Source organism: Gossypium arboreum, chromosome 8, assembly GCF_025698485.1.
Source record: "Gossypium arboreum isolate Shixiya-1 chromosome 8, ASM2569848v2, whole genome shotgun sequence".
Classification (NCBI taxonomy): domain Eukaryota; kingdom Viridiplantae; phylum Streptophyta; class Magnoliopsida; order Malvales; family Malvaceae; genus Gossypium; species Gossypium arboreum.
The window spans coordinates 21,044,544-21,068,014 of NC_069077.1; the positions used below are offsets into that span (position 1 = coordinate 21,044,544).

Consider the following 23,471-nt stretch of genomic DNA (forward strand, 5'->3'; position numbering starts at 1 on the left):
GTTTACGTTGAGGATTCTTTGTTTTCGAGTTTTCGGGATTTAATTTTTTTATCTTTTATACTTTTCGTTCTTTTGCCATTATAATAAAATTATCTTTATTCGTAGCTTTTTAATAAAAAAAAGTTGAAAAAACTCAGGCTGCTTTCATGCATCCGTACACATGCAAACACAACGCACAGGACTAAATTAGATACAAAAGCGATGAACTTAGATCAATATAATTTCTGTTTAGGTAGTTTTGATGACATGGATGTAAGATTTCTTTTCTCTATCAGGTTTTCAGATTAGGGGACCAATCTCTCTTGTATAACGATTTTAGTTTACAAGAATATAGTGACTCATCAGTTTAATAGTGTGAAAAATGTTCCACATTCCTGGGGTGTACAAACAGCTGAAATAACAGTGCAACACTTGGTAGGATAAGATAATTTATAGATTACTAGAGAGAAGAATTTGAGTCATTAGTCACCCTCGACATTGATGCAACTCGTTGATTACTGGTTGTAACAATGATTTTTCTTTCCACTGAACCTACTTCAAAAGAACTGAGAAGAATCATAGAATGATTATAGTTCTCATTCCAAACATCATCTAGAACTATCAGAAAGCCATTCTTAGACAGTTTCTCCTTCACTCTAACTTGCAGCTCGTTTAAGTCATTTACAGCAGAAGTCCTTGAAGTCAAGGATTCCGACAGCGTTCTCACTTTTCATCATCCTAACAACATCAAATCCTCAGAGACACAAACCCAGGCTCTCAAATTAAAGGGAGTCTCGACTCTGGCATCATTATAAACAAGTTGGCATCAAGTTCAAATCATAAGCCACCCTCAACAGCTGATCAGTGGCCTCAATACTGTAAACAGGCTGCACAAACAAACAAAAATGCAGTTTGCAAGGCAACATGGAAATGCAAGTTACTTTTAAGTGAGGAGAATCAGAAGAGACTAGTGTATGAAATTCATATAAGAGTTTCTGATTATAGAAATTTAATACCAGAGGCATAACAAAATACCTTAAGTAGCCATAATTCGGGCAAAGCTCACAAACTCAAAGAAGCAGAGTCTCTGATTATCAACATATTTAAAGTGGACTTGACTTCAGGACATTACTGAACAGAAGATGTCATGAATGTCAGTCACATAAACTATTATTCTTTAAAATCTCCTTCCATAACTATGTTTCCTGAGATGATTTCATTTTTTCTTTTTTCCTAAAGGGAAGTACAGTCTGCACTCAATGATATGGATTTCATAGCATAATTTGCTTTTATTTCTTCTATCATCAAACTGTTAACAGCAGTAATATATGTTTTCAATATATGATAACTTAATAACAATAAAAATGCATTAGAATTCTACCTAAAAATGAGTGTTTATTTGTCATGTTGATAGAAGTCCAAAGTTTTCTTATCTACTAAGTATGCTTATTGTGCTATGCAAGTATCTTTACCCTTTTCCAGGCTGTCTTAAAACTTATCTTCAGTTAAAGATTATGCTGTCAATTGGTGTACCTGAATGACATCGAGAAGGGTTACTCTGTAACACCCCTAACCCACATCCGTTGCCGGAACAGGGGTACAAGATGTTACCGAAGTTTACGGAATAATTACACATAAATTTCATTATTTATTTATATTCACATCAAAACTGTCCACTCGAGTTATAGTCACTAAATTATTTTTATCTTAAACTACATAATTCTAAATTAAGATCCATAAAAATAATTTGAAACTAGACTCACATATCTTTCTACCATAAAATTTTCAGAATTTATGGATTATCCAAAAAGTACAGTTTATTCTTCAAAGTTACCCTTGTTCTGCTATTTGATAGTTTTGACCTTTCTTTACTAAAAATTAATCATCTCATAGTACAGAATTAAAATGATGTTCTTGTTTATTTCTTTTGAAACTAGGCTCATTGATGATTCTAATCATATAAATTATAATCCATAAATATTTTTTTTACAATTTTTAATGATTTTCCAAAGTCAGAACAGAGGAGCTCGAAATCACTTTGACCTTGTCTCACAGAAATTCAAGTATCTCATAATATGAAAGTATTTTGCTTACACTGTTTCTTCTATGTGAAACTAGATTCAATAGGCTTTAATTTCATATCTTATTCAACCTCTAATTCGATTTCCATAATTTATGATGAATTGTCAAAGTCAAATTACTGCTACTAACCAAAAACTGTTTTAGTGCAAAATATTGTTAACTAGTTTATAACATCTTTGCTTTATTTCATTTAAACTCTATACATGCCAAATAAATCTTTAAACATAAGACAAAAGCTACCGAAATTGATCTGGATAGTGAGCTTTGTTGTGATGATCCAATCTACCAACTTCACTTCAATTCAATCTGTACAAAGACATCAAACACACACAGATAAGCTTATTGAAACTTAGTCAGTTCATAGGTTCAAAAGTAAAGCTTACCAACATAACATTTCCAAACAATAACAAAACATTTACTAAACTTCCCTGCCATCCACAACCACTGTTATTATATTTTACATAGTTGAACTCAACATTAGCAACTACACGATCCCTTTTCATTTTAGTTCACACCTTATATATTACTTATTATCAAATTAGGAAATGTCTTACGAAATTAAGTACGTCGTTGCTCAGTACCACGATTCACAACTCAGTATGGTTTTCCTCATTGAAATACCATACCTACATTTCACAAATCGGTATGGGAAATGCCATACCTACGTTTCTTAACTCAGTATGGATAATACCATACCAACATTTCACAACTCAGTATGGTTAATACCATACCTACGTTTCACACTTTGCCATGGATCAACCATGGTCTTATCCGTCAATTCATTACAAGTCACGATACGAACGTACTCTATCCTGCGTTTTTCTTAATTTGAATTTCCACCTTTATTCTTTCGTTTTATAAAAATTTTCACAATCCCACAGCAAATTCATATTTAATAGAACATTATATCATTCAATCATTCACAAATAAACATGTAAATTCAACCATATGAACTTACTCGACTGATTTGTAGAAGATATTGAAATTTGAGGACTATTCCGCAACTTTTTCTTTTCCTTGTTCTTCTTTGGATTCTTGATCTATAATGTAAAATATTTTCACTCATTAGCATTTATTTCATTTCTATTTTACTTCATAATTTATACTCTTCAATTTTTGAAATTGCACTTTTACCCTAAAATTTATAGTTTTTTTTACAATTTAGCCCCTGCTCAATTCACCCATCAATTGAACTAATTTTTCTCAATTAACACTGTATTTTATCATTATACACTATTTCACAACCTTTGATATTCTAAATTTCAACACCAACCTCTAATTCACAACTTTTTCACAATTAGGTCCTAAATACCATTTTCTATCAAAATCACTTAATAAAACCACCTTAATATGAAATTAGAACTTCAATTTCATAATAATTCATCATAAAATCCCCTTACTCATCTAGGATAACTTCCAATTTCACCCACCAAATAAAAAACTAATGAATTCTATAAGTGGACCTAATTGTAAAAGTCATAAAAACATAAAAATTATCAAGAAAAAGTAAGAATTAAACTCAAATGATGTAAAATATATAAAAAAACAGCTTTCTCCAGACCTCCTATGGTGTTTTTGCTGAGAAAATATGAAGAGATCTCTAGATTTTTCAATTTTGTCCTTATTTTAAAAGTTAAAATTGTAAAATTTCCAATTTTGCCCTTATTTCCCTTGTTTTTCTGCTGATTTTCTTGCCCTTGCCGTCCAGCCTATTCACTTTTAGGCTTAATTTCCCTTTAAATCCTCTTTCTTTTAACACTTGAGCTATTTAATCCTTCTAGCAAATTTTGTATTTGTTACAATTTAGTCCTTTTTATTTAATGGACTACCCAAATGTTAAAATTTCTCAACCAAACTTTAATACTAACTTAATGACACTCCATAAATATTTCTAAAAATATTTATGGCTCAGTTTTCAAATTCGAGGTCTCGATACCTCGTTTTTAACCTATTTAACCTAATAAATTCTTTTAATTCACCAATTCACAAATTCTTCTAAATTCTTACTTGACTCATAAATATTAAATTACTATCTTGTTCAATCTTACTTTTCAGATTTAATGATCTCAAATCACCTTTTTATGACACCACTGAAAATTAGGCCGTTACAACTCTCTCCCTTTAAAAAAAATTCGTCTTCGAAATTTGTTACCTGAAAATAGATTTGGATGCTGTGATCTCATTGACTCCTCTATTTCTTAGGTTGCCTCCTCCATACCATGTTGATTCCATAATACTTTAACCATTGGTAGTCTTTTATTCCGCAATTCTTAATATCTTCACTTGTTCCTCTGAAAAAGTCATATCTGGTTGAAGCTCAATTTCAGTATGAGGAATTATGTGTGAAGGATCTGACCTATACCATTTTAGCATAGACACATGAAACACATTGTGAATCTTCTCAAGTTCCGGAGGTAAAGCCAACCGATAAGCTATAGGACCAAACCTTTCCACAAATTCTGGCCCTATAAATCTCAGACTTAATTTTCCTTTTCTGCTGAATCGTAACACCTTCTCCAACGGTGAAACTGATAAGCCATAATATATACATATTTTTATCTCATGCTTGACATATTTTTGGATAATTTATCATAAGATTTAGTGAATTTGATGCTCCTGATCCTTTAATTTCATTTTTTTATACTCAAGTGAGCATAGGAAGGTGAAAAGAGTAAGAAACGGGCCAAAAACAAACAAAATGGGCTTATCTCAGTATTTCACATGGTCTAGGTATTTTCACACGGGTAAACCACACGCCTATGTGATACACACGGGCAGGCCACACGCCCGTGTGTCATGGCCGTGTCGACTAAAAACCAACTCAGAATTACACACGGCCTGAACACCATCACACGGGCATGCCACACGGTTGTGTCCCTGTCGAGCCCAAGTCTAATTCTATTCGGAAAAGGCTAATTTTGAGGGTTTTGAAGCATTCCAAAGTCTATATAAACACCCTAGAAGAGGATTAAAGGGGACACGCAGAGTAGAAATGAGAAAATACTCAAGGACAGCTATCGGAATCAGCTCGGAAGTAGGATCTACTTCAAGACTGAAGATCTCTATTTAATTTCCTTAAAAGTTCTTTGGGTTTCTTTATGTTTTGTTGTTGTCCCAATATTGAGATGTTTTCCATTATTATGAACTAAACTCCTTAAATACCTAAGGGAGATGAAACCTAAGACAGATCTTATTACTATTTGAATTATATGATAAATACTCGTTCTTATTCTTGATTGTGAGATTTAATCCTTGTTTTAATATTTCAGAATATTAATTCAGGTTTTGATTTGCTTATTCAGTGGAGCAAAAGTCCCTGTTTAAGAGTAGATCATTCATAATTAAGTAGAGTTGCATGCAATCCTAGAGATAGGACGACATGAATTTGCCGGATTAGAGTCAAATCTAATAAGGGAATCCCTAGATCGAGTTAATGCGATAATAGGGGTTTTAATTTGAAAGATATTTCGATTAATCAACCTAGAGTCAGTTGTTCTTAGTCTCGAGAGAGATATTAACATAAATTAGAGATTTCTACGGAATAAGTCAAGTGAATAAATTGTCTAATTCAGAAGTGATAAGTGAAGTCTAGGTGGATTCTTCCTTGGGTATTGTCTCCTCCATTGGTTTTCTAAAAAGTATTTTCCAATTTTTTATCTCTGTCGTAATTTTAGTTAATTAGATAATTAGTCTTAGTTTAAAACATTCTCTTAATTGTTAGCCTAGATAGTAAAAAGATAGCAATTATTAGTACTTTTAGTCCTTGTGGATACGATATTTCCAGTCTTACCATAACCATACTACTGTTCGATAGGTGTGCTTGCTGATGGTCGTGAAACTAACTAAAAATTTGACTTAAGGCAAGCGCACCTATCGAACAGTAGTATAGTTATGGTAAGACCGAAAATATCGTATCCACGAGGACTGAAAGTACTAGTAATTACTATCTTTTTATTATCTAGCCTAAAATTTAAGAGAATGTTGTAAACTAAATTAATTATCTAATTAACTAAGATTACGACAAAGATGAAAGTTGAAAAATACTTTTGAACAACCGATTGAGAAGGTAATACCCAAGAAAGAATCCACCTAGACTTCACTTATTACCTTTGACTTAGATGATTTATCCACTTGACTTATTCTGTAGAAATCCCTGATTTATGTTTTATCCCTTTTAAGACTAAAAAAAACTCCTGATTTGTGTTTTATCCCTTTTAAGACTAAAAAAAACTGATTCTAGGTTGATTAATCAAAATCTCTTTCTAATTAAAACCCCTATTGTCGTATTAACTCGATCTATGGATTCCTTTATTAGATTTGACTCTAATTTGGCAGATTTATGTCATCCTATCTCTAAGATTGCATGCAACTCCGTTTAATTATGAATGATCTGCTTTTAAACATGTACTTTTTTCTCCACTGAATAAGCACATAAAAAAAACCTGAATTAATATCCTGGAATATTAAAACAAGAATTAAAACTTACAATTAAGAATAAGAACAAGTATTTATCATATAAATCAAAGAGTAATAAGATTCATCTTAGGTTTCATCTCCTTTAGGTATTTAGGGAGTTTAGTTCATAATATTAATAGAAGACATCTCAAAGTTTGGAAAACAGCAAAACATAAAGAAACCTAAAGAGCTTCTAGGAAATTGGATGGAAATCTTCAGTCTTGATGTAGATTCTAGATCCGAGGTGATTTTGATGGCTATTCTCGAGTATTTTCTACCTCTAACTCTGCATTTCCTTTTTAATCCTCTTCTAGGGTGTTTATATTGGCTTTAAAATGCATCCAAACCCTTAAAAGTGCCCTTTTCCGAGTACAACTAAACTTGGGCTCGATAAGGACACGACCATGTGCCATGCTCGTGTGTAGGTGCTCAAGCCGTGTGTAATTCTGAGTTGGTTTCTAGTCAACATGGTCATGACACACGGGCGTGTGAATAACCTGTGTGGAAGTGCTTAGGCCATGTGAAACACTGTTTTAAGCCCAATTTGTCCATTTTTGGCCAGTTTCTTGCTCTTTTTGCTATCCTAAGCTCTCTTGAGTATAAAACATGAAATTAAAGGATTAGGAGCATCAAATTCACTAAAACCAAGGAAAAATCATTCATAAATATGCCAAGCATGGGGTAAAAATATGTATAAATTATGGTTTATCAAATATCCCCACACTTAAGCATTTGCTTGTCCTCAAGCAAAATCCTCAACTCACAATCAAAATAAATTCTTCTCAACTTATAATTCTCATCAATAATGTTCTAAATAATTCACAAGTAATGATACATTAAAAATTTAACTAAAAGAACATTAAAGTTTCAAATAGTCAAAGTTGAGCATTTTAATCATAAAATTATAGGCATCCCCCTTTATCTAAGCAATTATATTTAATTCCAAATTGACATTGATTGATAGCCTCACTAAAGGTTCACTCAAATCACTCAATATATTTAGGGTTCAATGATTAAGTGCTCATTAGTCAAACATGAAAAGTTATTACCATAGGCTTGCATGAAAATCAAATCTCCACCACTATAAATGAGATGATACACGAATCAAAAGTTCTTTGAAGGGTTGTAATTGGGCTTTAGGTTAAAGGTATGGATGAAGGCTGAAAAAAGATGGTTAGAATCGAGATTAAATTGATAAATTACCTAACTGGAAAAATAACTAACATCAACTGAATAAACATGAGCTTCTTCTCAGAATATGGAATTAAATACTTAAGCTCAAAAATAAAGAATTACTACTAATATGTATGTATGTATGTATGTATGTATGTATTTTTTTTTTTTAAGAATAAGAACAAGTACAAGTATAAGAGAGAATTAAATGATTCGAATGAAAGAAAATAGTTAGGCAATTAACCAAATCAAATCTCGACAAGAAGGGATCCAATAAATTAGGAAAAATTCTCAACGAATCAAAAAGTATGATATAGGGGTTAAAATTTAAGGTAAATTAAAAAAAAAATTGTTAAGCTCAAAGGGGTTCACTAAGTGTTAATTATGAGGGTAGATTTTTTATAGGGTAAATGGGTTAAAACCTAAGTGCCTTTATCATTTTTGTATATCAAATCAAATGTGTGGTCTCGACATGTATAATCAATGCAAGTTCTAGAATAACAAATCAATGTTGACACACTCATAATCAATAAAGTCAGTGAGCAAGAAAGATATATGCTGTAAAAGGCTCAAAATCTCACGAAAATTATGGGTATTTGATGTCAATCCTGTAAATTCAAAACTTCAAGATAATACCTCAATTCAGGGAAACAACCTAGCAATTTTAATTCTAAAAAATTTCAACTTATCATACTTGATTCTCTAATGTTTTAAAGTTTAAACAATCAATGCACAGTGATTATGATTTAATTCAAAACATATCAATAAAAATCATAGATTAATCAAAATTTACTCCAATAATGATATGAGAAAATTATTTGAGAACAAGATAAAAATTCAGGGATTTTCTGATAATCACATAGATAACCTCCCCACACTTAAGATGTACATTGTCCTCAATGTACAAAGATAGTTAATAACAATATAAGTATAATATCAGAAGAGAGGGAGAGAAGTGAAACTGCCCTGAATATTTGGATGAGATCCTTGGAGTAGTGAGAGCCAAAATTGTAGAAAAAGCCGAATAAATGGCATGATTCTGAGGTACTAATAAGAAAATAAACACCACTATGGAAGAGAATTAAGGTATAATTCGATAATAATCATAAAGATAAGCAGAGTTTAAAACATAAAACATAATTCTTCAAAAATAAATAAAGGAAAATAAAAAAATAAAAAAAATAAAAGGAACTCAAAGGTCCTCATCATCAGAGTCGTGAGTTGGTGGTGTTGGAGAAGACATATGAATGTGGTGGCAAATCTGTCGGAGAGTGGCATCGATATTGTCGAATCGCTCGAAACACTGTTGCTCAAAGCGAGTGAATCGCTCGGATAAACCTGTCAAAGTGGCAGCAGGAGGTCGGTGACTCGGTAGTAGTGGTGGGGGTGGGTCCTCGTGAGGGGGAGGGACACCGTCAGTAATGTCCTCTGGCTCATCCTGGTCAGCAGAGTGGATGAGTTTGTACTGAGGAGGGTCGACTCCATGGTGTCGCTCTATCATCCGCATGTGGATCATGCTGGAAATTCCCTGCGGAGACATCTGGTCGACTAATGTGAGTGTCGATGACATCTCTGGAATATCGAAGAGGCCGAAGTGTCGAGCGAGGAGAGTTACGTAAGGGCCGAGGCAGATAGGGCCTCTCCTATGGCGATTTGTCTGGTGGCAAAAGGCAAGGGTGATAAAATATGCCAAGTCAAATACATGGCCAGTCGCCATGCTCCACAGAAAGTATGCGTAAGTGGTGCTAACTACTCCGGTGCTCTCTCTCCTCCCAGTCAAAGTATGAGCCAAGATGGCATGGATATAGCATAGTGCTGGTGGGAGAGAAGTCGCCTTCGAGCGACTTGCGCCATAGGGAACCGTGCTCGCCGTAAGGTCGGTCCAACAACAAGATGACAAATAGTGTATGTGACGGTGAAGTTGTAGAAAATTCTCTGAAGCCATGAACTCCTCCGTGTATAGGCCCAAAGTAGCTCCAAATTCGGGTACACTCATATGCCTGACAAGTCCTTGAAGTCTAAAAACGATAGTACTAGCCTTGTCATGTGTGTTCATCACGTAAGTGAAAAGTAGTGTAGAACTCCAATGTCAACTCTGAATATGTTGGCTTGATGATTGCAAAGAACCGATCCCATGGGGTGGTATTGAGATGGAATCAAATGAGGTGAGAAAGTTGGACCTACTCCAAAGCGGCCTAGTAAATACATTGGCCCACTCCCAATGGTCGTACACATAGTAGCTGAAACAAGTTGTCCTGTGGGCTGGAGGAGAATCGAAGCAATGGGTGACGAGCTTCGGTCAAGGCGCATGAGGAGGTTGCGCCAGGACCTTTCCACTTTTTCGAAGCGGGAACATCAATTTTCTTGCCTCGTGTGTTTGTCATTATAGGCCTATAAAATAATAGAAGTTAAATATCGCCAAATATTGAACCATGAGTCAACAGAAATAAAATTCTAAAGTAATAAAGCTATAGTCCTAAAAAGAAGATTCTCTAACACTAATCATAATAAAGACTAGAATAATAAAATAATAGAATAAAAACAAAAAGTATTAAAGAATAAAAATGAAACAAGAACCAATAGAAGTTAGTACTAATACTAATCAACCTGGAAATAAAGCAACAAATTAGAGAACTATAATAAAGTAATAGTAATAATAATAAGAAAAATAATCATAAGAATGCTAACAAAATAGAATGAAAATTAACAATAATAATAAGGAGGAAAAGAACTAAGTAAAGAAAATAAACTAAAATTAAAATGGAAGAATGACTGAAAAAAATAACAAAGGAATAAATAAAAATAAATAACTAAAATAGTTCAAGGTAAAAGAGGAAACCCAAAAACAGTGGTCAGGGTGTGCACAGCAGTAGACGGAGCTGCTGGTCAGAGTCAGTGCGATTGTGGATGGTGGTGAGTGGGGGAGGACACGGGTGTGGGGAGGTAGGCCGTGTGACACGATATGGGGGCGTGGCGTGAAGGTGGAAGGGAAAGAAAGAGAGGGAGTTTGGAGAAGAGGGTCAGCTAGTGGTAGAGGCATTGGTCAGAGCTGCTGGTGGTCGGGGGGGTTCACAGGCATGGAGGAGAGTTTGGAGGGCTGCGGCGGTGAAAGGGGGAGAGAATTGGGGAAGAAGACAAGGGGAAAAGATTAGGGTTTGGGGGTTTTAAAAAGGGGCATGGCCGTGTGAGGCCCGTGTTGGGCCACACGGCCGTGCCACACGTCAGTGTGGCTCGCACCCAGCCCGTGTTTATCGCAAAATTTTGTTGCCCACTCGTCACACAGCCTGAGGACACGCCCATGTGGTCAGGCCGTGTGGTGCACACGGCCGAGTCGCACGGCCGTATGCCAAGTCCTTCGCGTCTCCCACGCCCGTGTGTCTGAACACATGATAGTGTGCTTTGCTCATGTGGCTCCCTGACTTATTTAAAATTTGAAAAATTAGTTCGAGTTTTCACACGGCCTAGGACACGCCCGTGTGTCTAGGCCGTGTGCTTCACATGGTGGTGTCGCACGGCCTGTAGCTCGATACTTGGGGAATTTTTAGCCTTGTTTCCATACGGCCAAGGACATGCCCGTGTGTCCAGGCCGTGTGCTCCACTGTACCTGCACAAAAACACTAAAATAGCTAAAATAAACTAGTTAGTGATGTTAGTGCTTGGGTTGCCTCCTGAGAAGTGCTTATTTAGGGTCTAAGCTCGACTTACCTCAATTTCGTGTGATTACGGCAGATCACGGAGTCGAGATTTTTCTTTCTCACTATCAATTCTATTATCCACATAAAGTTTAAGTCGAGTAATATTTACCTTAACGGTGCCGAATTGAGAATGATTTACCTCGACTGTACCGTATGGAAAAATATTCAGTACCGTAAAGGGAGTTACTCCATTTGTATTAAGCTCTAAAGTAGCAATTCGGGGGTCCTTTTCATCTAGCAATACTTTATGCTCAACTTTAATTTGCTTTGTTTCATCCCTATGCTCATCGTGGTGTCACTTTGATGTTTCGTGTGCTTTTGGTTTCTCATTAACATGTGTTTGCCATTCATCTAGTTCACTGATCTGAAGTCTTTGTTCTTCGTGAGTCGTTCCATTTTTGTGGCATGGAGTAGAATGAGGCTCCATTACGTTCTTCTTAGGGGACTCTTGTAAAGAAGTTTAAGTTGTAACATTATTTAAATTAACCGAATCGTCTTGATTACTAGATATTTTAGCAGAATCAAGAGCTTGGAGAATAATCATGTCATCGCCTACACGAAGTATCAATTCACCTGTGCCAACATCTATGATAGTTCTAACAGTTGCTAAAAAGGGTATTCCTAAGATTAAAGGCACATCACTATCCTCTTCCATGTCTAGAACAACAAATTCAATTGGGAATATAAATTTATCAATTTTAACCAACACGTATTCAATAATACCTCTAGGAAATCTAATTTTTTTATCTGCTAATTGAATGTTCATCCTAGTTTGTTTGGGTTTCCAAAGGTCGAGTTGTTTAAAAATTTGATAGGGCATGACATTAATACTTGCCCCTAGATCAACCAAAGCATTGTTAACATTTAAACTACCAATTAAGCAAGGAATCGTAAAACTCCCTGGATCTTTCAAACTTGTTGGGTAGCTTATTCTATAGAATGGCTGAGCAAACTGCGTTGAACTCTACATGTGACGCTTCATCGAACTTTCGCTTATTTGCTAAAAGCTCATTTAAAAATTTAACAGCGTTTGGCATCTGCGAAAGAGCTTTAATAAACGGTAAGTTAATATGTAATTTCTTTAATAATTTAAGGAATTTACCAAATTGTTCGTCCGTGTGGTTTTTCCTTGTCGCATTTGGGTATGGCACACGAGGTTTATATTCTCTACTTACCGATTTTTCCTCACTGTGGTCTACCTCATCCTTACCTTTACTTACCAAAATTCCTTGACTCGGTTCTAGTTCAGGTTCAATTAACCCTTCTTCATTTTAAATAGTAATCGCATTAAGCTGCTCCCTTGGGTTAGTTTCGGTATTACTTGGCAAACTACCTTGTGGTCGTTCGAAAATCAACTTAGCAAGCTGTCCTATTTAAGTTTCGAGCCCTGGAATTGACACATGCTGATTTTTAAGAGCTGTCTCGGTGTTTTGAAAATGAGTTTCTGACACGAATTTTGTTAGCATCTCCTCAAGGTTTGACTTCTTTTCTTGCTGATAAGGTGGTTGTTGAAAACCTGGGGGATGTTGTGGCCTTTGATTTCCTTGACCACCCCACGAGAAGTTGGGATAGTTCCTCCAACCTGCATTATAAGTGTTACTGTATGGGTTATTTTGAGGTCTAGAATTATTATTACCCATATATTGAACTTGTTCCTCCTCGGTGCTGGGGTTGAAGGTTGGATAATCTGTGTGGTGTACTCTTCCTCCATTTGAATCACACCTCATCACTGGATGTACTTGAGTAGAACCATACAAACCATCAATCTTTTTATTTAAAAGCTCTACCTGGTTAGATAGCATAGTAATCGTGTCGACGTTGAAAACACCAGCAGCTTTCGTCAGCTTCGTTCTCATGACTTGCCACTAATAGTTATTCAGTGACATCTCTTCAATAAATTCGTAAGCCCCTTCAGGTGTTTTGTTGTTCAATGTTCCATCGGCGGCTGCGTCGATAAGTTGCCTTGTTGAGGGATTCACACCGTTATAAAACGTCTGAACCTGCAGCCATAAAGATAACCCATGGTGAGGGCACCTTCTCAATAAGTCCTTGTATCTCTCCCATGCATCATAAAGAGTTTCTAAATTCATTTGTACAAAATCAGAGATATCATTCCTTAGTTTAGCCATTTTAGTCGGCAGCAAATATTTTAGTAAAAATTTTTCAGTCATTTGTTCCCAAGTTGTGATTGACCCTCGTGGTAACGAGTTTAACCACTGTTTAGCTTTGTTCCTTAATGAGAATGGGAACAATCGAAGGTGAATGGCATCATCAGAAACGCCACTGATCTTAAAACTGTCGCAGAATTCCAGAAAGTTTGCTAAATGAGTGTTTAGATCATCGTCCTGCAAACCATCAAACTGAACAAATTGTTGTATCATTTGAATCATGTTAGGTTTCAGTTCAAAATTATTTGCAGCAATAGTAGGTCTAACTATACTCGATTTAGCTCCTGTTAAAGTAGGTTTAGCATAATCATACATAGTACGAGAGCAGGATCCTGATTTACTAGGTTTGCAACAACCACAGGAGGTAATGGATTATTTTGATTATCAGCCATCTCCTTGGTTGTGGTTTGAATATCGTCCTCTTGCCCTTCCTCTATGTATCGTAGGCTTCGCCTTATTTCTCTTCGATTTTTACGAGCTGTGCTTTCTATCTCACTATCAAAAAGTAGAGGTCCTGACGGGTTTCTTCTAGTTATAAACTATAAAAACTTGCTAGAAGTAAATAAAAGAAAATTGAATAATTTAAGCAAAAATAAAATTAAATTGCAATAAAAATAAAAAATAGCTAAAGCAATAAAAATTAAGCGTTCCTAATATCTTAGTCCCCGGCAACGGCGCCAAAAATTTGATGGTCATGAAACTAACTAAAAATTCGACTTAAGGCAAGTGCACCTATCAAACAGTAGTATAGTTATGATGAGACTGGAAATATCATATCCACAAGGACTAAAAGTACTAGTAATTACTATCTTTTTATTATCTAGCCTAAAATTTAAGAGAATGTTGTAAACTTAACTAATTATCTAATTAACTAAGATTACGACATAGATGAAAGTTGAAAAATACTTTTGAAAAACTAATTGAGAAGACAATTCCCAAGAAGAAATCCACCTAGACTTCACTTATTACCTTTGACTTAGATGATTTATTCACTTGATTCTGTAGAAATCCCTAATTTATGTTATTATCCCTTTCGAGACTAAAAACAACTTACTCTAGGTTGATTAATTGAAATCTCTTTCTAATTAAAACCCCTATTGTCGCATTAACTCGATCTATGGATTCTCTTATTAGATTTGATTCTAATCTGGCAGATTTATGTCGTCCGATCTCTAGGATTGCATGCAACTCTGCTTAATTATGAATAATCTATTCTTAAACAGGGACTTTTCCTCCACCAAATAAGTACATAAAAAAAACCTGAATTAATATCCTGGAATATTAAAGCAAGAATTAAAACTCACAATTAAGAATAAGTATTTATCATATAAATCAAAGAGTAACAAGATTCATCTTAGGTTTCATCTCCCTTAGGTATTTAGGGAGTTTGGTTCATAATATTAATAGAAAACTTCTCAAAGTTTGGAAAACAACAAAACATAAAGAAACCTAAAGAACTTCTAGGAAATTGGATGGAAATCTTCAGTCTTGATGTAGGTTCTAGCTCCGAGGTGATTCTGATGGCTATTCTCAAGTATTTTCTGCCTCCAACTCTGCGTCTCCTTTTTAATCCTCTTCTAGGGTGTTTATATAGGCTTTAAAATGCTTCCAAACCCTCAAAAGTCCCATTTTTCGAGTAGAACTAGACTTGGGTTCCAAACCCGTGTGCAGGTGCTCAAGCCGTGTGTAATTCTGAGTTAGTTTCTAGTTGACACGGTCATAACACACGGGCGTGTGGTCTGCCCGTGTGCCTCACACGGGCATGTGGATAACCCGTGTGGAAGTGCTTAGGCCGTGTGAAACACTGTTTTAAGCCCAATTTATTCGTTTTTTGCCCGTTTCTTGCTCTTTTTACTATCCTAAGCTCTCCTGAGTATAAAACATGAAATTAAAGGATTAGGAGCATCAAATTCACTAAAACCAAGGAAAAATCATTCATAAATATGCCAAGCATAGGGTAAAAATATGTATAAATTACGGTTTATCACTTGCCTTAGTCGAATTTTTAGTTAGTTTAGCAACCATCAAGTTTTTGGCGCCGTTGCCAGGGACTAAGATATTAGGAACGCTTGATTTTTATTACTTTAGCCATTTTTACTTTTATTGCAATTTACTTTTTGTTTTTAGTTTAATTTTTATTTTTAATTGCTTCTGGCAGGTGTCTCTTGTATATGACAAGGAGGAACCCGTTAGGACCCTTGCTTTTTGACAGTGAGATCGAGAGCACAACTCGTAGAAACCGAAGAGAAATAAGGCGAAGTCTACAATATATAGAGGAAGAGTGAGAGGACGATATCCATACTACAACCGAGGAGATGGCTGATAATCAGAATAATCCGCTACCTCCTGTGGTTGTTACAAATCCAGTAAATCAGGATCTTACTCTTCGTACTATGTATGATTATGCTAAACCTACTTTAACAGGAACCGGATCGAGTATAGTTAGGCCTGCTGTTGCTGCAAATAATTTTGAACTGAAACCTAACACTATTCAAATGATACAACAGTTTGTTCAGTTTGATGGTTTGCAGGACGAGGATCTAAACACTCATTTAGCAAATTTTCTGGAATTCTGCGACACCTTTAAGATCAATGGCGTTTCTGACGATGCCATTCACCTTCGGTTGTTTCCATTTTCATTAAGGAATAAGGCTAAACAGTGGTTGAACTCGTTACCTTAGGGATCAATCACTATTTGGAGCAAATGATCAAAAAATTTTTACTCAAATATTTTTCGCAAAACGGCTAAATTGAGGAATGATAACTCTTCTTTTGTACGGATGAATTTAGAAACACTATATGATGCATGGAAGAGATACAAGGATTTATTGAGAATGTGCCCTCGCCATGGATTACCTTTATGGCTACAGGTTCAAACTTTCCACAATGGTTTAAATCCCTCAACGAGATAGATGGTCGATGCAGTGACCGGTGGAACCTTAAATAATAAAACACCTGAAGAGGCTTATGAGTTCATTGAAGAGATGTCACTGAATAATTATCAGTGGCAAGTCATGAAGACAAAGCCTAATAAAGAAACCGGTGTTTTCAACCTCGACGTGGTCACCATGTTATCAAACCATTACAGCTCTTAAATAAAAAGATTGATGGCTTATGTGTCTCTACGCAGGTACATCCGGTGATGCAGTGCAGTACAAATGGAGGAGGAATGAATAATACAGAATGCCTAGCCTACGACCTTAGCACTACAAACGAACAAGTCAACTATATGAGTAACAATTCTAGACTTCAGAATAACCCCTATAGTAACACTTACAATGCAGGTTGGAGGAACCATCCCAACTTCTCTTGGGGTGGTCAAGGCAATCAAAGACCACAACCCCCTCCAGGTTTTCAACCACTTTACTAGCAGGAAAAGAAGCCGAACCTCAAGGAGATGTTAACAAAATTCATCTCGGTGTCAGAAACACGTTTCTAAAACACCGAAACAGTGCTTAAAAATCAGCAAGCGTCGATTCAAGGTCTCGAGACTCAAATAGGTCAGCTTGCTAAGCTGATCTCAGAAAGACCACAAGGTAGCTTGCTCAGCAACACCGAGGCTAACCCAAGAGAGCAGCTTCATGCGATTACCGTTCAATATGAAGCAGGGTTAGTTGAGTCCACACGAGAACCAAGGCAAGAAACTACAGTAAGCCAAAATAAGGTGGATGAAAGCCAGAACAAACAAAAATCGATAAGTAGAAAATACATACCTCGTGTGCCATACCCTAAAGCGATAAATAAAGACCGCACAGACGAACAATTCGGTAAATTTCTTAACATCTTAAAAAAGTTACATATTAACTTAACATTTATTGAAGCTCTTTCGCAGATGCCCAATTCAGTGAAATTTTTAAAGGAGCTTCTAGCAAACAAATGGAAATTAAATGATTCTTCGCATGTGGAATTAAATGCAGTCTGCTCAGCAATTTTACAAAATAAACTTCCCAACAAGTTAAAGGATCCAGAGAGTTTTACTATTCCTTGTTTACTCGGTAGTTTAAATGTTGATAATGCTTTAGCCGATTTAGGGGCAAGTATAAATGTCATGCCCTATAAAATGTTTAAACAAATAGGTATTGGGAAACCTAAACAAACTAGGATGAGTATACAACTGGCAGATAAAACTTTAGATTTCCTAGGGGTATTGTTGAGGACGTACTCGTTAAGATTGATAAATTCATTTTCCCAGTAGACTTTGTTGTTTTAGATATAGAAGAGGACAATTACATTCCTTTAATCTTGGGACGACCCTTTTTAGTGACTACTAGGACTATTATTGATGTTGGTATAGGAGAATTAACACTTCGTGTAGGTGATGGCACGATTAAACTTCAAGCTCGTGACTCTGTTAGACTATCTAGTGATCGAGATGATATTATGAGTTCTTTCCATGAGAACAACATGTTGGCTCAGATTGTTGTGCAGGAAATCCTTAGGGATAAAGTGATGGAGCCACGAACAACTCTTGAGGGACAAAGATTACAAAATTGAGGAACTAGATGAATGGCGAACAACAATTAAGAAGAAACTAGGGATACACGATGAATCAAGACAGTGCCATGAAAAACCTAAAGATGAGTCGAATCAACTTAAGGTTGGAGACAAAGTACTATTAGATGAAACAGACCCTAGTGTTGCCACTTCTGAACCTAATGGAGCAACTTTTTTTTCGGTACTCAATGTTTTCCCATATGGTACAATCGAGGTAACTCATCCCAAATTCGATATTTTTAAGGTAAATAGTACTCATCTAAAACCTTATTTTGATAAAATTGATAGCAGGGATGAAGAGTTTCAACCCCTCGAACCACCATGACCGTGCAAATATAAGGTAAGTCGAGCTTAGACTATAAATAAGCACTTCTCGGGAGGCAACCCGAGTACTAACACCACTAATCCGTTTATTTTATCTATTTTTTATTTTTTTTACAGGTACAGTAACCCACACGGCTTGGACACACGGGCGTGTCCTTGGCCGTGTGGAAACAGGGCTGAAATGTCCCTAAAAAAGACATACACACTGCCTGCGATAAATCTACATGGCTGGGCGAAACGGCCGTGTGAAGCACACAATCAGTATACACGGGTGTGTCCATGCCTGTATGAAATCTGAAGCTTAATTTTTCAAATTTTAACGAGTCAGAGGTCGACACAGGACAGTGCCATGACTGTGTGTGAGACACGGCCGGAACATACAGGTGTTTGAGTGGTTACACGAGCATAGGAGAAACGAAGAATGTCCCACACAGCCGTGTGGAAAACTAATCATTCAAATTCACGATAAACAGGGCTAGAGGATAAGTCACACAGGCATGTAACACGACTGTGTGTTCGGACACGCGGGCGTATGAGATACCACACGGGCGTGGGAGAAGCGAAGGACATAGCACATGACTGTGTGACACGGCCGTGTGAACCACACAGCAGGACAACACGGGCGTGTCACAGGCCGTGTAACGAATGAGCATTTAATTTTCGTGATAAACACGGGCTAACCCTGATATACACGGGTGTGTGACATGACCGTGTGGCCCAACACGTGCCTCACACGACCGTGTCTCATTTAATCCCCCCAAAACCCTAAAATTTTATTTTTTTTCTTCTTCTCCAAATTTTCCCAACCAGTAGCTGCCACAAGTCCCTCTCCCTCCATCTCCGACTAACCGCCGACCACCACACTCCCCTTCCCTTTTTTTTCTTCCTTTCCTCCCTACCCTCACCATTTCTCTCTCTTCTTCTTTCTTTCTTTCCCTTTCGTTTCCCTTTTCCCTTTCTTCCTCTTCAACCGACCACCCACCACCCCGTCAACCCCCTTCTCTCCTGCACAAAATGCCAACCTCTGTTCGGTCCACACCACTCCAACCAGCCACCGCCATCAGCACCTCCGATCACTGCCCGTGGAATACTATGACAAATACACGAGGCCAGAAAACTACAGTCCCCACTTTGAAAAAGCGAAAGGGTCCTGGCGCAACCTCCTCGAGTGCCTTAACCGAAGCTCGTCACTCTCTACTTCGATTCTTGTCAGGCCCACAAGATGACTTGTTTCAGCTTCTTCGAGTGCAACCATTAGGAGTGGGCTGCTGCATAGATTGGACCGCCTTGGAGCAGGTCCAACTTGCCCACCTTGTTCGATTCCATCTCACTACTGCTCCGTGGGATTGATTTTTTGCGATTATCGAGCCCACCTATTCGGAGCTTACCTTGGAATTTTGCACTACTTTCTATCTTTAGCACGTGATGAATACCCGTGACGAGGCCGATACTATCATTTTCAGACTTGGTGGACTCATAAGACACATGAGTGTATCAGAGTTTGGAGCTGCTTTGGGCCTCTACACGGAGGAGTTTATGGCTTCCGAGGCTTTTTTACATATTCACCCGACACATACACCACTCGCCTTCCTGCTGTTGGACTGACCTTATGGTGAGTATGTTCCCTATGACGCAAGTCGTTCAAAGCCGACTTCTCTTCTTCCAGCACTACGCTACATCCATGCCATCTTGGATCACACCTTGATTGGGAGAAAAGAGAGCACCGACGTCATTAGCACCATCGATGCTTACTTTTTATGGAGCATGGCTACTGGTCATGTATTTGATTTGGCATACTTTATTACCCTTGCTTTTTGCCACCAGACAGACCGCCATAGGAGGGGCCCCATCTGCCTTGGTCCATATGTGACTCACCTAGCTCGACACTTCAACCTTTTCGATATTCCAGAGATGTCTTCGACACTCATACTAGTAGGCCAGATGTTTCCTCAAGGAATTTCCAGTGTGATCCACATAAGGATGATAGAGCGAAACCATGGATTCGACCCTCCTCAGTACAGACCTGTTCACTTTTATAATCAGGATAAGCTAGAGGACATTACTAATGATGTCTCTCTCCCTCACGAGGACCCTCACCCACCGCAACCACCGAGTTGCTGACTTTCTGCAGCCACTTTGACCGATATATCTGAGCGACTCACTCGTTTCGAGCAATAGTGTTTTGCGAGGTTCGACAGCATCTAGGCAACTCTACAGCAGATCTGCCAGCACTTCCATATCTCGCCTCCACCACCACCACCACCTCGTGACCCTGACGCATCTGAGATGAGGACCTCTGAGTCCATTTATTTTTTATTTTATTTTATTTTTGTTTTTATTTTTGTTTTTATTTATTTTTTGAAGACTTCTGTTTTATATTTTGAACTACGTTTATCTTTATGGTTATTATCAAATAATCCCTTAATTCTCTTCCATAGTGGTGTTTATTGAAACGGGATATTCGTGACAGGTTTTAAATATTTATAATGAATCGTTCTTGAAACTAACTATTATCACGATGAAGGCAAGTGTATTTATCGTACAGTAGTATAGCTTTAGTAAGACCGGATTGTCGAGCCCAAAAGAACTAAAAATACTAGTAATGATTGTCTTTTTATTATCTAGCCTAAGAATAATGGGGTTTGTTTTAACTAGCTAATTAACTAAACTAATAATTCACAGAAAATAGAATTGGGGAATTACTTTTGGAAAACTCGATTGATTAAGACAATACCCAAGGAAAAATCCACCTAGACTTCACTTGTTATTTGATTCTGAATCGGACGATTAATTCATTTGACTTGATCCGTAGAAATCCCTAAGTTATATTATTATCTCTCTCGACTAACAACGTCTAACCTTAAGTTGAATAATTGAAATCTCTTTCTAATTAACTCTCTAGGGTTGCATTAACTCGATTTATGGATCCCCTTATTAGGTTTCACCCTAATCTGGTAAAATCTTGTCACCCTATCTCTAGGCGCGCAACCAACTCCGCTTAATTATGACAAATGTACTCTTAGACAGGGTCTATTCCTCTTCTAAATAAGAGCTTAACTTGAATCAATATCCTGAAATATCAAAAAAGAATTAAGAACACATAATTAAGAACAAGTCAAATATTTATCATACAATTCAGATAATAATAACAAGATCTGTCTTAGGTTTCATTCCCCTTAGGTATTTGGGGGTTTTAGTTCATAACTAAAAAGGTAAACATCTCAGAAGAATAATGAATACAAAACATAAAGAAAAACCCAAAACTCCTAAAGGAAAATTGAGAGGAGATCTTCAATCTTGATGATGAATCTGGCTTCTGAGATGGATCAATCGGCTTTCCTTAAGCAGTTCCCTGCTTCCCTCTCTGTGTCTCATTTCCTTCTCCTCTAGAGTGTATTTATAGGCTTTGGAATGCCTAAGAACCTTCAAAATTGGCTTTTTCCGAATTGGACTAAACTTGGGCTCGGCAGGGACACGCCCGTGTGTGATTACTTCAGGCCGTAGTCAAGCCTGTTAAAGAGGCACGGACGTGTGATCCACCTGTGCGAGTCGTGCTTCGATTCTGCCAAATTAACACGGTCGTGTGGTCTACCTATGTGAGGAGGTCCAGGCCGTGTTGATTTCGTACGTTGGCCCATTTTCTCCATTTTTGGCCTGTTTTTCGTTCCTTTCACTCTCCTATGCTCACTTAAGTATAAAACATGAAATTAAGGCATTAGGAGCATCAAATTCACCAATTTAAGGAAAAATCATCCATAAAATGTGCTAAGCATGGGATAGAAATATGTATAAATTACGGTTTATCATTTATTTTCTTATTAGTAACTCAGAATCATGCATTTCATTAGCCTTATCTACAACTCTAGCTATCACCATTCAAAGGATTTCATCAAAAACATTCAGGGCAGTTTCGCTTCTCTCCCTCTCTTCTGATTCTATGCTTATATTATTATTATCTATATTCGTACATTGAGGACAATGTACATCTTAAGTGTGGGGAGGTTATTTATATGTTTATTAAAAAATCCCTAAATTTTTATCTTGTTCTCAAATAATTTTCTCATATTATTATTAGAGTGAATTTTGATTGATTTATAATTTTTGTTGATATGTTTTAAATTAAATCATAGGTAATTGTACATTGATTGTTTAACCTTAAGATATTATAGAATCAAGCATGATAACTTGACTTTTGAGAACTAAAATTCCCAGGTTGTTTCCCTGAATTGAAGTATTATTTTGAAGTTCTGAATTCACAGGGTTGACATCAAAAACCATAATTTTTGTGAGATCTTGAGTCTTTAGAGCATATATCTTTTCTTACTCACTTTTATTGTTGCTTATGAGTATGTCAATACAGATTTGTTATTCTAGAGCTTGCTTCGATTATACATGTCGAGACCACAACATTGATTTGATATACCAAAATGATAAAGGCACTTAGGTTTTAACCCACTTACCCCATAAAAAGCCTACCCACATAATTGACCTTTAGTGAACCTCTTTGAGCCTTAACCATTGTTTCTTGATTTTCCCCTTAATGTTAACCCACAACTTAACCCTTTTTGATTCGTTAAGAATTTCTCCCTTTTCATTGATTCCTTTTTATTGAGATTTGATTTGATTAGCTACCTAACTAATGTTCGTTCATTCTAGTTGCTGAATTATTTTTTATTATTTACTTTCCATTATTGTACTTGTTCTTATTCTTAAAAAAAAATCGTATATTTATATTCATATAATTACATATTGTTATAAAGAGCTTGGATAAGTTAAAGTTATTATTTTGAGAAAAGAAAGCTCATTTCATTAGTTTTGGATAATTTTAATTCTGGTAATTGTTTGTAATTCAGTAATTAGCTTTAATATTTCAATTTTGGTAACTTATTAAATTAATCTCGATTTTAACCTTCTTTTTTAGCCTTTATCCACACCATTAACCCAAGCCCCATTACAACCCCGTTAAAGACCTTTTGATTCGTGTATCATCTCATTTATAGTGGGGGAGATTTGATTTTCATGCAAGCCTATGGTAATAACTTTTCATGTTTGACTATTGAGTGCTTAATTATTGAACCATAAACACTTCGAGTGATTTGAG

At 36.5% G+C, this 23,471-nt stretch overlaps 2 non-coding genes across 2 annotated transcripts; one reads left to right on the forward strand and one right to left on the reverse strand.

Annotated features, from left to right (window-relative positions):
* The first annotated feature begins 13,400 nt into the window (after nucleotides 1-13,400).
* On the forward strand, nucleotides 13,401-13,507 carry LOC128280060 (small nucleolar RNA R71). Its single transcript, XR_008270241.1, has one exon. It is a non-coding gene; the product is annotated as a small nucleolar RNA R71 (small nucleolar RNA).
* Nucleotides 13,508-16,299: 2,792 nt separating this feature from the next.
* LOC128280084 (small nucleolar RNA R71) lies at nucleotides 16,300-16,406 on the reverse strand. The gene has a single exon (XR_008270265.1). It is a non-coding gene; the product is annotated as a small nucleolar RNA R71 (small nucleolar RNA).
* Nucleotides 16,407-23,471: the final 7,065 nt, after the last annotated feature.